The sequence below is a fragment of the Hippoglossus hippoglossus genome, chromosome 5 (assembly GCF_009819705.1).
Source record: "Hippoglossus hippoglossus isolate fHipHip1 chromosome 5, fHipHip1.pri, whole genome shotgun sequence".
In the NCBI taxonomy this organism is placed as follows: domain Eukaryota; kingdom Metazoa; phylum Chordata; class Actinopteri; order Pleuronectiformes; family Pleuronectidae; genus Hippoglossus; species Hippoglossus hippoglossus.
The window spans coordinates 30,413,977-30,426,603 of record NC_047155.1 but is presented as its reverse complement, the minus strand read 5'-3'; the positions used below and the strand labels follow the sequence as shown (position 1 = coordinate 30,426,603).

General features: G+C 44.3%; 1 long non-coding RNA gene across 1 annotated transcript in view; it reads right to left on the bottom strand.

The window, feature by feature from the left end:
- LOC117762279 overlaps positions 1-10,614 on the bottom strand; it is a 14,174-nt gene extending 3,560 nt beyond the window's left edge. The window contains exons 1-2 of the long non-coding RNA XR_004613985.1: positions 10,604-10,614; positions 3,596-3,600 (exon numbers count right to left, since the gene is read on the bottom strand). This is a non-coding gene — a long non-coding RNA (uncharacterized LOC117762279). The remainder of the gene's footprint in view (positions 1-3,595; positions 3,601-10,603) is intronic.
- Positions 10,615-12,627: the final 2,013 nt, after the last annotated feature.

Sequence of the window (12,627 nt, the reverse complement as noted above, 5' to 3'; positions counted from 1 at the left end):
AAGATCATTATCATCACAGGCTATTTTAGTTAATGAACTAGTCTCAGATCAAAAAATAAATGTATTGTCCCTCACTGAGACCTGGCTGCATCTCGATGAATATGTCAGCCTAAATGAATCTACTCCCCCCAGTCATGTAAATTCACACGTTCCCCGAGAATTTGGCCGAGGAGGTGGAGTTGCTGCTATTTTTAACTCCAGTCTATTAATTAATCCTAAACCTAAACTAAGCTACAACTCATTTGAATGTCTTGTTCTTAGTCTTCCACACCCATCCAAGAAACACCAACAGCCAATCATATTTGCTGTAGTTTACCGTGCTCCTGGGGCTTATTCTGAATGTTTAACGGAATTTCCCTGAGTTTTTATCAAACCTAGTCCTAAAGACCGATAAAAGTATTATTGTTGGTGACTTTAATATTCATGTTGACAATAATAATGATAGCCTTAGCGTAGCATTTATTTCAGTACTAGACTCAATTGGTTTCAGTCAGTGTGTACACCAACCTACTCATTGTTGTAACCACACACTTGACCTTGTATTATCATACAGTGTCAAAATTGAACATCTAAGAGTTCTTCCGCTTAATCCAATTCTATCAGACCATAATTTAATAACCTTTGATTTTTCATGATCAGAATACTTGCCACTAATAAAAAACTCCTTTTCTAGATGTCTACCTGATAGAGTTGTAGCTAAATTTAAGGAAATAATTCCAATTACATTTAAACCTGTATTATCCATCGATATAACCAACAAATTCTTTAAAAACCCTAGCTCCACTGAGATTGACCATCTTGTCAATAGCTCGGTAAAGTCATTACGATTAACATTAGACTCAATAGCGCCTCTAAAAAAGAAACGTGTACAACATAGTAAATTAGCTCCGTGGTATAATTCCAAGACAAATGAATTAAAACAAGCGTCAAGAAAACTAGAAAGGAAGTGGCGCTCCAGCCACCGTGTTGAATATCTCCTAGCCTGGAAGAATAGTGTTAAAGCATATAAGAAGGCCCTCCACAAAGCAAGAGCTGCCTACTACTCCAAATTAATAGAAGAAAATAAAAACAACCCCAGGTTTCTCTTCAGCACTGTAGCCAGGCTGACTGAGAGTCACACCTCCACCGAACCCAGTATTCCTCGATCCCTAAATAGCAATAACTTTATGACCTTCTTTATCCCTCGTGTTGTTCCTGGGTCGGATTGACCCAGAGTGTGTGTGTGTCTGTGTGTGTGTGTGCGTGCGTGCGTGAGTGCGTGCGTGCGTGCGTGTGATCATACGCAAGCCCTGGCCGGTCAGGGTTAGGGTTAGGGTGACCCAAGGATTGTCATTATCCAATTCTCCTGGGGTAATTGAGACCAATGGATTGTCATTCTCGATTGTCATGGGAGGGGTCATTTAGACCCCCAGAGAGGGCGCTGTGGTGCTCTGTGGGGTCATTTAGACCAACACCTCAATCAATCAATCAATCAATCAATCAAATTTTATTTGTATAGCCCATATTCACAAATCACAATTTGTCTCATAGGGCTTTAACATGGTGTGACATCCTCTGCCCTTAACCCTCAACAAGAGTAAGAAAAAACTACTAAAAAACCCTTTTAACAGGGTAAAAAGAAGGTAGAAACCTCAGAGAGAGCCACATGTGAGGGATCCCTCTCCCAAGCCGTCATCGGACACTGCGGGGTCAGACCAAACCAGCGCTCACGCAGCAGGAACCGTCTTCTGTCTCTTGTTTCGGCTAAATTTGATCAAATCAGTTTGCTGTTGTATAGATGTTTGTTTTCTACCGATCCTTTTTGTCACTGCTGGACGCTGAGGTCGTCTCTTTCTCTCTCTCTCTCTCTCTTTTTCCTTCTCTCTCTCTCTGAGTTTTCTACCGCAAATAAACTGTTGCTTTAACAAATTGTAATTTATAGAAGATGTAGGTTTGTAGATGATTTATAAGCAGTTTTTATTTAAAGATATATTAAGAAAAAACGAGAAACGGGACAGAAAACGGGACACCTGATTCCAATTGAAATCAAGGGGGGTACATTAGACCCACATATAAGTCTCAGTGTGCCACTCTCTCACGGACCATGGCACGATGTCACGTCAGGAGCGTTTCACCAGAGAACAGGTTCTCCAACAGCTATTCTCCCAGCAACCATCCTCTGAACCCGAAGAGGACGCGAAAGAGCCAGACCGAGAAGCGGACGGACAAGGAGATGGAGAAGCAGACAGAAAAGCAGACCGAGAAGAAGACAGAGAGGACGGAGACGACGGCGACTGACGACGGCGACGGCGACGGCGACGAAGACAACGGCGGTGACTACGAAGACGACGACGGTGACGAAGACTACGACCCAGTGGGTGATGCCTCTGCAGATTCTTCATCCTTGGAAGAAGAAGAAGAAGGAGGACAAGACCACGGCGACACCACCACCACCACCACCACCGGACTCGCGGAAAGAGAGACCTTCCCTGTCAAGAAACGGGGAAATAACATGGTCCTCGAGGGCGTACGGCCGAGAGGAGGGCCACTGCTCCTCCTCCTCCTCCTCTTCCTCCTCCTCTGCTGCGGCTCAAAGCGGGGTCCCCTGGGGCCCCACGATCCACGCGACGTCCCGCACCGGTGACCTAGCCTCGACGTTCCGCCTGTTCATCATGCCGACGGTAGAGAACATCATCCTGGAGATGACGAATCGGGAGGGTCGTCGAAAATACGGCGACGAATGGAAAGGGATGGACGAGACTGACCTGCGCGCCTACGTAGGGCTGCTGATGTTAGCGGGCGTGTACAGGTCCCGGGGCGACGCCGCCGCCAGCCTTTGGGACGCCGAGAGCGGCCGGGCGATATTTCATGCCCCTAAAACTCTTCCACACGTACTCCAGACTGCTGCGCTTCGACGACCGCGAGCCGAGACGCACGAGACGAGCCACGGACAAATTGGCGGCCGTATAAGAGGTCTGGGACGCGTGGGTGTCGCGGCTACCGCACCTCTACAACCCAGTGACTGTGGACGAGCAACTGTTCCTTTCAGAGGTTAGTCTTTTTAAAAAAAATATTATTATTATGTTATGTTAGTTTTGTTATGTTATGTTATGTTATGTTATGTTATGTTATGTTATGTAGATAGCGGCTGCTAGTCCTCGTCCTCATCTCATCTCCTTTTACTATTTACCTTTACAATTACTTCACCTCCTACGAACTCGCGTGGCAGCTCCTGGAGAGGAAGCTCACCGTGGTCGGCACGGTTCGGAAGAACAAGCCCGAGCTCCCGACCGGGCTGCTCGCGGTCAAGGGAAGAGAGGTGTTCTCATCCAAGTTCGCATTCACGCCCACCGCCACTCTGGTGTCCTACATCCCAAAGAAAAACAGGAATGTGGTGCTCCTGAGCACACGGCACGCCGAGGCCGACATCAGCGACCGCGAGGATGGGAAACCAGTCATCGTCCTGGACTACAACCGCAACAAAGGTGCCGTGGACAACCTAGATAAGGTGATCGGAAAGTACAGCTGCTATCAATGCTGCAAATACCCTTATCTTGCTGATGTTCTCCTTTACACTTGACATCTATCCTGTTCGTGATGCCAATTTGTTATGGACGTTTTCTGGAAGCTGGTGGCAGGAGAACTCAGGCAGAAGCTGATGTCTTATGCAGAAGATTTTAACGTAGACTTGATGCATAAAGGAGACCAGAAGGTGAAACAATATATGAACGCTAACAGAGTAACATGAGCAATTGTCACCCCCAAGTCTGAAGATGTCTTCCACAGCATACCAATATATCTTCCTCTACTTGCGTCACCCATTCTAACCGCACATCCATGAATGGCTAGAATTGCTGTCACTCTCTATGTTCTATGTTACATGTAGGTGTTCGCATCCTATTGGATAGTTAAGCCTAAAGCATGGCTGCCCAATTTGGGGCCCGCGGGCCAGGTTTGGCCTGCCTTCCCTTTGTTTTAGCCTGCCATGGCATTTTAATAGCTTGTGATTATTCCCCTCTTATTTTGAAAGTTAATTATAAAATTGTATATATTATATCTTATTTTGAAAGTACTTTTTTATAGAAATGCGTACATGCTCCGTGTGTGCTTAACATCAGTCAGTTAGGATGGAGAGGTCGAGGCAGTGGCACACAGATAAACAAAAATGGCAAGATTTCTTTTTTTTTACGGAAATAAATTCAACAGCAGTTTGTCTCATTTGTAGCCAGCGAGTGGCTAACATCCGTCGCCACTATGAAACAAAAAATGTCCCTCGTTTTTTCAAAGTACAGCGACGAGGAGCGAAAGGAGAAGACAAGTAGCCTGCTAGCTAAACTTAACTCTCAGCAAGGCGCTTATTTGTTGCAGCCAACATTAGCACAAAAGAATGCAACCTGCGCAAGTTATCTGATATCCACGCTGATTGCAAGGAGTGGAAGAGCGTTTTCATGTGGGCACTTTGTGAAACAGTGTCTGACTGTGGCCGCTGACACTGTGTGCCCTAACCAGGCATGGGCTTTCTCTCAAATCAGCTTGTCCCGGAACACAGTTACCCGCCGAATCGAGGATATGGCGCAAGACATCCGCGAGCAAATCAGGGATGAAGCAACTGGATTTTCTGCCTTTTCCATCGCTTGCATCGAGCACTGACATATCAGATTCTGCAAAGTTGCTGGTGTTTTTACGTGAAGTCAGCGAAGATTTTGAAGTCTCACAAGAGCTGGCTGGCATCGAGACACTTTCAGGTACAACAAAAGGAGCATATATTTTTTGGGTTCTGGAAAAGAACCGTTTGAAGTGGGAGAATCTGGCTGGCGAGATCAGGACGAGATCAGGACGTTACAAGCAAGAAAGGGAGGTAATATTCAAGTGCCCACGGATAAGAAATGGAGTTCCGACCTAGCTTTTTTGGTGGATGTGACAGAGCTGCTCAACGTTTTGAATCTCCAGCTCCAAGGGAAGGACCAGATATCAGTCAGCTGTTTGATCACGTCAGAGCCTTCAAGCAAAAACTACTACTGCTCAGCAGACATCTCTCAGCAGGTGACATGCCTCCTTAAAACATTCAAATGATCACAAAAAGTAACATAGTTTTAAGTAATATTTCTGTATAATATTATTGTGTTTAGTAGGCCTCCAGTCGTGGGGCCTTTTGTATTTCCATTAATCAAGCTTTTAATTATTTATTCAAACAATTTTTTATTTATAGTTTTATAAAAAAGTATTTTTAATGTACTCCTGGCCATTTTCTTCTCCTCAGCTTTTGCATGCTTATGTTTAGATACCCAGTTTCTTACACTGTTCTCTTTTTCTGTTATCTCTACATTCAGGGAATTTGGCCCATTTCCCCAGTCTTAGAGAGATAGGCTTGGTGGAAGAGAATGTACCCAAATACATGGATGTTATCAATAATCTTGTGCAGGAGTTTGACAGGCTCTTTGAAGACTTCAGAGACAATGCAACCGTTTTTGAGCTATTTGCTCATCCCATTTCTGTTGATGTGGACACAGTCAGTGAGGAGCTCAAAATGGAACTTATTGAACTACAGTCTGATTCACAACTTCAAAACAAGATCAGAGCACTTTCCTTACCGGACTTCTACAAATGTGTTCCAGCAGACAGGTATGCAAAGATCCGCAAACAATCACAGGTAATACTGTCCCTCTTTAGAAGTACCTACCTTTGTAAGCAGACTTTCAGTGTGATGAATCTAAACAAGTGTAAGCTGAGAAACTCACTGTCTGACTCTCACCTCCAGGACATCCTCTCTCTCAGTGAATCAGCTTTATCCTAATATTGAAAGACTTTTGATAAACAAAGACAAGCTTCATGTCTCCCACTGATATTGCAAGTGATTGCAAGTGATGACTGTACAAGGCTGTGAAGAATGTAATACAGAAGGTCAATATTATGGGGGGCATTTTGATGATGAGCTCCTTCAATGTTGCTCATGTGTATGTATATATATATATATATATATAGTTAATATCCCAAAAATTGTTATGTAAAGTTAATATCCAATATTGATTTGCAACATTCAATGGTGTCACTGTGACATTTAACTTTGTATTTATTTATTCATTTTGATACATTTTCAAGCTGAAGCCACTCTTGATAGAAGTTGACAACACAGTTGTTTTTTCGTCTTAATTTTCTAAAGCACCTTAAGTTGTATGCACTTTGTCAGAAAGGTGTCTTTCCTTTTAAATATGTTAATGTTCCCAAAAAGAAGAATAAAGGAGTTTTATGTGTATGAGTGTTATGTTTGTAGACTCTTCTCTGCACATTAATAAAATTACTGTTAAACATTATAAAGAGTAGTGTTTTTATTTTAGATCAAAATGTTGATTTTATTGTGACATATACAGTAATGTGTGAGGATGGTCAAAAATTCCTCAACACTTAATACTCTGGTCCCCTTCACTAAAGAATGCTTACATCATAGTGCTAACAGTCCCATGGGAGAACTCGGTTGAGGAGGCCTATGAGTGTAAGAAGCTGCGCTATGCAGAGTCACTCACGTTCACGTTCATTTTTAAAATCGTCATCGTATCAGGCCATCGTGAAATACCAGGAGCGAGAGAAAATGTGTGTGCGCCCAGACATCACACACACACATAGGCCCTGGGGCTCCGCCCCCCACTCACTCACTCAGAGAGACACACGCAGTGAGATCAGAGCTCGTTCACGTGAAGCAGCCGGTCAGTGACTTTGTTGAAGAACAGTGGAAACAGTGAAAACACAGATTGTCTCTGGTCACAGATTCTCAGTGATCAGAGCAGAAGCTGCAGTTGGTTTGTACCGAGCTGGAGTTTGTGTGTCCTCCTCCACTCTGCTCTCACTCTAACTAATAAACACTCATCACTAGTTATCAGGACCTGATCAGTACATGAAGTAACTCAGTGTTTGTTTGTTTCTCTCCAGAGTTTATGAGACTGAATTTAAACATAAAAAATGACGGTGTGACACATTTACATGATCCGACTCTTGTCATAAAAGGTTAATGGTCAGGGTGTAGAAGGCGTATTTTATTCTCAGGTGAGCTGCTACCAAACCTTTAAACTTCCTTTTCTTCAAGGTGGCCAGTTTAGTCATCCCAAACAGGAAGTTCATCAGGACTAGTGTTGCTCTGTTTCTTTTACAATATTTAGGCCCAAAATGAAATAACGGGCCAGAAAAGTTCTCCCTCAGAGCCTACACCCACTGCTGCAGTACTCTAAATAAAACCTCCAGTCGAGGACAAGACACCACTAGGTGTTCCAGAGTCTCCCTGTCGTCACAGAACACACATCCCTCCCCAGTGCTCGGGTCCAGCTGAGCTCTGTGTCTGTTCGTAGCTATAGCTCCATGTATAATCCTCCACTGGAGATCACCCACCCGTTTTTCAACAGGAGGTTTATACAGGACCCTCCACTTGCCTTCAGGGGTGCAGCCGGCAGCAAAAACCTCAGTCCACCTCGTCTCCTTGACTCCAGCCAGAGAGCGAAGGTTCAGCACCTTCACACAGCTGAGATAAAGCTGCTTCTTCCCACAAGAGCTGAAACTACCAAGCACTGGTGTTTTCAAGGAATGAAGCAGTCCACTCTCCTCTCGCCACCCGTCAGCAGCAGGGCTGACGATCAGAATAGGAAAAACGTACTCACAGTCATCATCCCATTGGTCAGCTAGAGCACGATTTTCAGCAAACGTCAGTGGCACAGACAGGGACTGAAACACATCCTCAACAATCCTCTTCAGCACTCTGGAGGACCTCATGCTGGTGATGTCGAGTGTTTCCCAGGATGCCTTGGTGAGATGGCCCTGTTTAATGATGCCAGCCTCAACAAACTTAGTTCTCAGTGTCGAGGAGGAAAATGTGGTGGTTTTCAGGAAAACTCATTGTGGAAGAGCGGCTCCTCTAACAGCCACATCCCCGGTCTGGGGTCAGGAGTTCATTTGACCTCCAGCATCTGCCAGGCGTTAAACACCGAGCTGTAAAAAGGTGTCAGTCCGGTCAGGTCAGCTTCAGATGATCTCATCAAAAATAGATGTTTGTCCAGCCCCAGTCGGCCAGCTTGTCTGAGGAGCAGACGAGCAGGAGCTAACCAGCAGAGACCGCAGCCGTACAGCAACCTCTGCGCTGAAGGCTGCAGTTCAGGAGACGCTGCACATCCTCCACCAGACCTGGAGGTCGCACCAAAACAAGAGACGAGTGCCAAAGAGACGAGTGACCAGATCATTCACTATCAGAACTCTTCCCCTGTATGACAGATAAGGTAGCAACCATTTCCACTTAGACAACTGGGCTTCTACCTTTGCCCTACCCCCCCCCTTTTTTTTTTGTGTTTCTGTTTTTTACTTATTTATTCATTATTTTATTAGGGCCCGAGCACCGACGGTGGGAGGCCCTATTGAAATTGAAAGGATTATTATTATTATTTATCCGACAAAAGAAGGGGCTTTTTGAGGGCTTCAACATGCTCAAAAATATTCTAAAGTTTGCAGTAAATTAGAAAGTGCTGAAAATGTACGTATTCTGGAGTATTTGGAAATGGGCGTGGCAAAATGGCTCAACAGCGCCACCTGGAACCCAGCCCCTAGGTTTCCCCTCGACCGATCTTCACCAAAATCGGAACTAGGTTGTATCGTGACCAGTCATACAAAAAAGTCTCAAGGAGCATTATTCCACATTTTTACTTTGACGAACTTGTCGTAGAGCTTTCATCAGATCAACTTCAAATTGAGATGAGTGTCATCACAACAAGATGGAGATCTAAACTACCTCGAATTTCAACTTTTCGTCACACCGTGTGACCGTGGCGTGGCGTCAAATTTTGATTACACGCCATCAAAACACGAGGTTCTGTATCTCGGACATATTTGGTCCAATCGAGTCCAAACTAGAGATGTAAGACAAGAGTCCCGGCCTGATGACATCTACACAGAAATCGTGACTTAAAATCACAGCGCCCCCTGGTGGCAACAGGAAATGTCTTGTTTTTTGCATGTCTTCCACTTGGATGTATTCCTCCTCATCCACTTACTGCAACCATATCAAACTGTATCAAATGGGTCTCAAGACATTGTTAATGAAGGCATAAGATTACTGTGACTTTTCGTCAAACGCCATAATAGTGGCGTGGCGTCAAAGTTCATCAACTCGCCGTGAAACACGAAATTGCTGTAACGTCAGTGTTCATACTTCAGTCTCCCTCAAACTACATGTGTGTATCAACACCCCCCCCCCCTGAAAATATTCATATGGTTTTAAGGAATGGGCGTGGCAAAATAACTGACTAGCGCCCCCTAAAGGGCAGCCCCGGCACCACGATTGGCCAACATGTACAAAAATCGATGGGGACATGTGTCTTTTCATAACAAACAAATAAGTCTCTTGGATAGATATGCTAGACCAAACAGGAAGCCCGCCATTTTGGCTTTAGTGGCCATTTTGGCCATATTCCACATTTTTACTTTGAAGTACTTGTCCCAGGGCTTTCATCAGATCAACTTCAACTTCTGGGAATGTCATCTCAACAAGATGGAGATATAAACTGACTCGGTATATTTGATTTCATCACACGGTGTGACCGTGGCGTGGCGAAGCATTTTGATGACACGCCATCAAAACATGAGGTTCTGTAATCTCGGACATATTTTGTCCAATCGCGTCCAAACTAGACATGTAAGACAAGAATCCCGGCCTGATGACATCTACACAGAAATCATGGCTTAAATACACAGCGCCACCTGCTGGCTACAGGAAGTGACATGTTTTATACTTTGATGCACTGCTCCTGGCTGCTTAACAATATACAGCTCAAATGAGCTGAGACAAGTCATTGGACCATGGTCAGAATTGTGACATTTCCTCAAACTGTGGCAACATTGCGGTGCGGCGAAGGATCATCCTTAGCCAAAGGACACGATGTTGTCATAACTCCAGTGTGCATAGTCCTATCACTACCAAACTTCTGTCACATGATTAGAGTCCAAGCCTGAACAGCTCTATGTGTCAATATTTCCTCAGTGTCATAGCGCCACCTACTGATTCGCCATGAAACAGGAAGTACTTTGTAAATCCACCCTGCAGTATCCAACCGGCTCCGAACTACTGACCTATGATCACAATCCTGACCTGAACACATCCATATATTAATATTAGTTCAGGGTCATAGCGCCACCTACTGATCAGTGTGAAAATTAAGTTGTTGTAACATTATCCAATTGACACAAAATTGCTCACGCTACATCAGAGCCCCTACTTGAACAGATATATTAGTCTGTAGGTAATAATAGTGATGGCGCCACCTACTGGCAGCAGGAAGTAAGCTATGTTTTACAACTATCATTCGATTTACATAGAATTGTCACAGTGTTATGTGCAATTGATAGCGTGGACCGTAATGAGCAATTAGCAAACAAGGATCAGCATCACGTGGCGGCAGAGGAAGTGCAGCGGTTATCCTTGCCGCAGTAAGCAAAACACATGCAACGCAAAGACGTGCGCTAGACACCAATCGCTCTCTCCACTAACCGCAACATGCTTCAAATTGCCTGTGCTCGGGCCCGTTAGTGCTACAACGTAGCCCTAGTTATTATTATTTCTGTTTTAAGTTATTGATCTGCTGTGCAGTTTGAAGACATCTGGTAAAAAAAAAAAAAGAAAAACGTAGAAACTATGGCTTATTTCTCATTTCTCCCAGTGAGACTCACTGTACCTCTGTTTGTACCATCACTCTGTCTATAAGTATTAACGGTGATTCTCGCTGTAAAATGACATTTCTATGTATCCCTTGTGCCATTTTTTCAATAAAAATATTGAGAAAGAAAAAAAAAAACAACTCCACTCTTTTCCCAGTTAACTCTGGCTGAAGAGGCTCTCTCATATCGGACCAGACTTTCCTTTAATTGCTGGACATCATGTTGATCATGGACAAAAACATTAACATCGTCTGCATATGCCGAGACGACCACAGGAGGGTTGTGAGCCAGCCCCGGCAGAGAGAGACCTCTCAGCCTGCTCCTCAACCTGCACAGAAGAGGCTCGATGGCGATGCTGTAGAGTTGTCCTGAGATGGGGCAGCCCTGCCTGATGCCTCTCGTGACTGGCACAGGACAGCTCAACCCTCCCCCACCTTCACCACACAACTAGCCCCCTTAATCTGTCTGGCACACAGTAAGATTGGTCTGGGTTGATCAACAGTTCAATAGAGGTCTTCAGTCTTTTTGATAAAACTTTAGATAGGATCTTGTAGTCTGTACATAAAAGTGCCACTGGTCTCCATTTCTTTAAAAGGCTTAGATCTCCCTTCTTAGGCAGCAGAGAGAGAACTGCGTGCCTACAGGAAGTAGAAAGTGTCCCTTTTTAAAACACTCCTGGGGCCTTTCCTGACGCCATCTGCAACACAGACGTGGTTAGCTCATCAAAGTGAGTTTAAGGTCTCTTGATCTCCAGGACTCAGCTAAGGAAGTCCCTGCAGAACCTCTGCAGCAGCATCTACATCACATTCATCTGCTCTGAACAGGTCCAAGTACAACTCCACTGCTTGTTTCATCATCTCAGCAGGTTCTGTGGTCAGTATTCAATCTGGTAGCCGCAGAGACACCATTTGTTTTCTTCAAGCCACCGACTTACCAGGTTAAAAGAAGGTGGCCGGAGTATCCATGTCATGGATCTTGGCTCGGACTAAAGCTGGATTCACACCAGACGCGGAAGCGCCGCGCAGCACCAAAGCAAAGCCGGGCGCCTCCTTTCCGCCCCCATGCTACTCAATTGTGCTGTTCACAACGGCTGCGATGTGCTGCGCAGTGCCGGGGCACGCCTCGCGCCAGGCTCCTTAGGCTCTTTGTTGTAAAAAGGAATTTAATTCCTGCCTCTTAGTTTTTAACTGTTCAGTACTTTCCTACCTCTCACCACTGGGTAAGAGAGGGAAACTCGTCTCTCTTATTTTTCCAAAAAGCCCAAAGCAGTTTAAACTTCTCACAGAAAGTAAAATCATGCAATAAAGTTAAAATGTTAAAAAGACTTTGGTTTTACTCTGGAGGATAAAGTAAACTCCAATAAAACTAGATGGTGATCAGTAAAAGCAACAGGGATGATCTGACAATTAAAAACCTGATTAGAAAAGGAGGCAGAAAGATAAAACCTGTCTTACCTGGCTGCACTGATCCTCCCATCTAAAACTTTGACCCAGGTGTACTGTTTGGCTGAAGGATGCTTCAACCTCCACGGAATATATTTTCTTTATGACCTCAGATAAAAGCAAAGATGACTGAAAGTGTGGCTCCTCCCCCGTTCTATCTAAATTAAAATCTGTGCAACTGTTCCAATCTCCACCCAACACAATACAGTCTTCTTGGTCAATGCCACTTAATGTTTCTTTAACAATTTAAAAAAATATTCGCTGCTCAGAGCCTTGATTTGGTGCATAAATATTGATAAAACTGAATTTAAAATCTTTTCAGCTTTTACCATCAGGATTCTGCCTTGTATGATGAGTGATTTTATTCAAATTGGATGTGGTAGAAAATAAAATGGCAACTCCTGCACTTAAATTTGTACCATGGCTGAGGACATGCTGTCCTCCCCACCATAAACCCTAATCTATCTCATTGAGACTGTCACTGTGTGTTTCTTGAAGAAACACGACATCAAGTCTCTTCTGT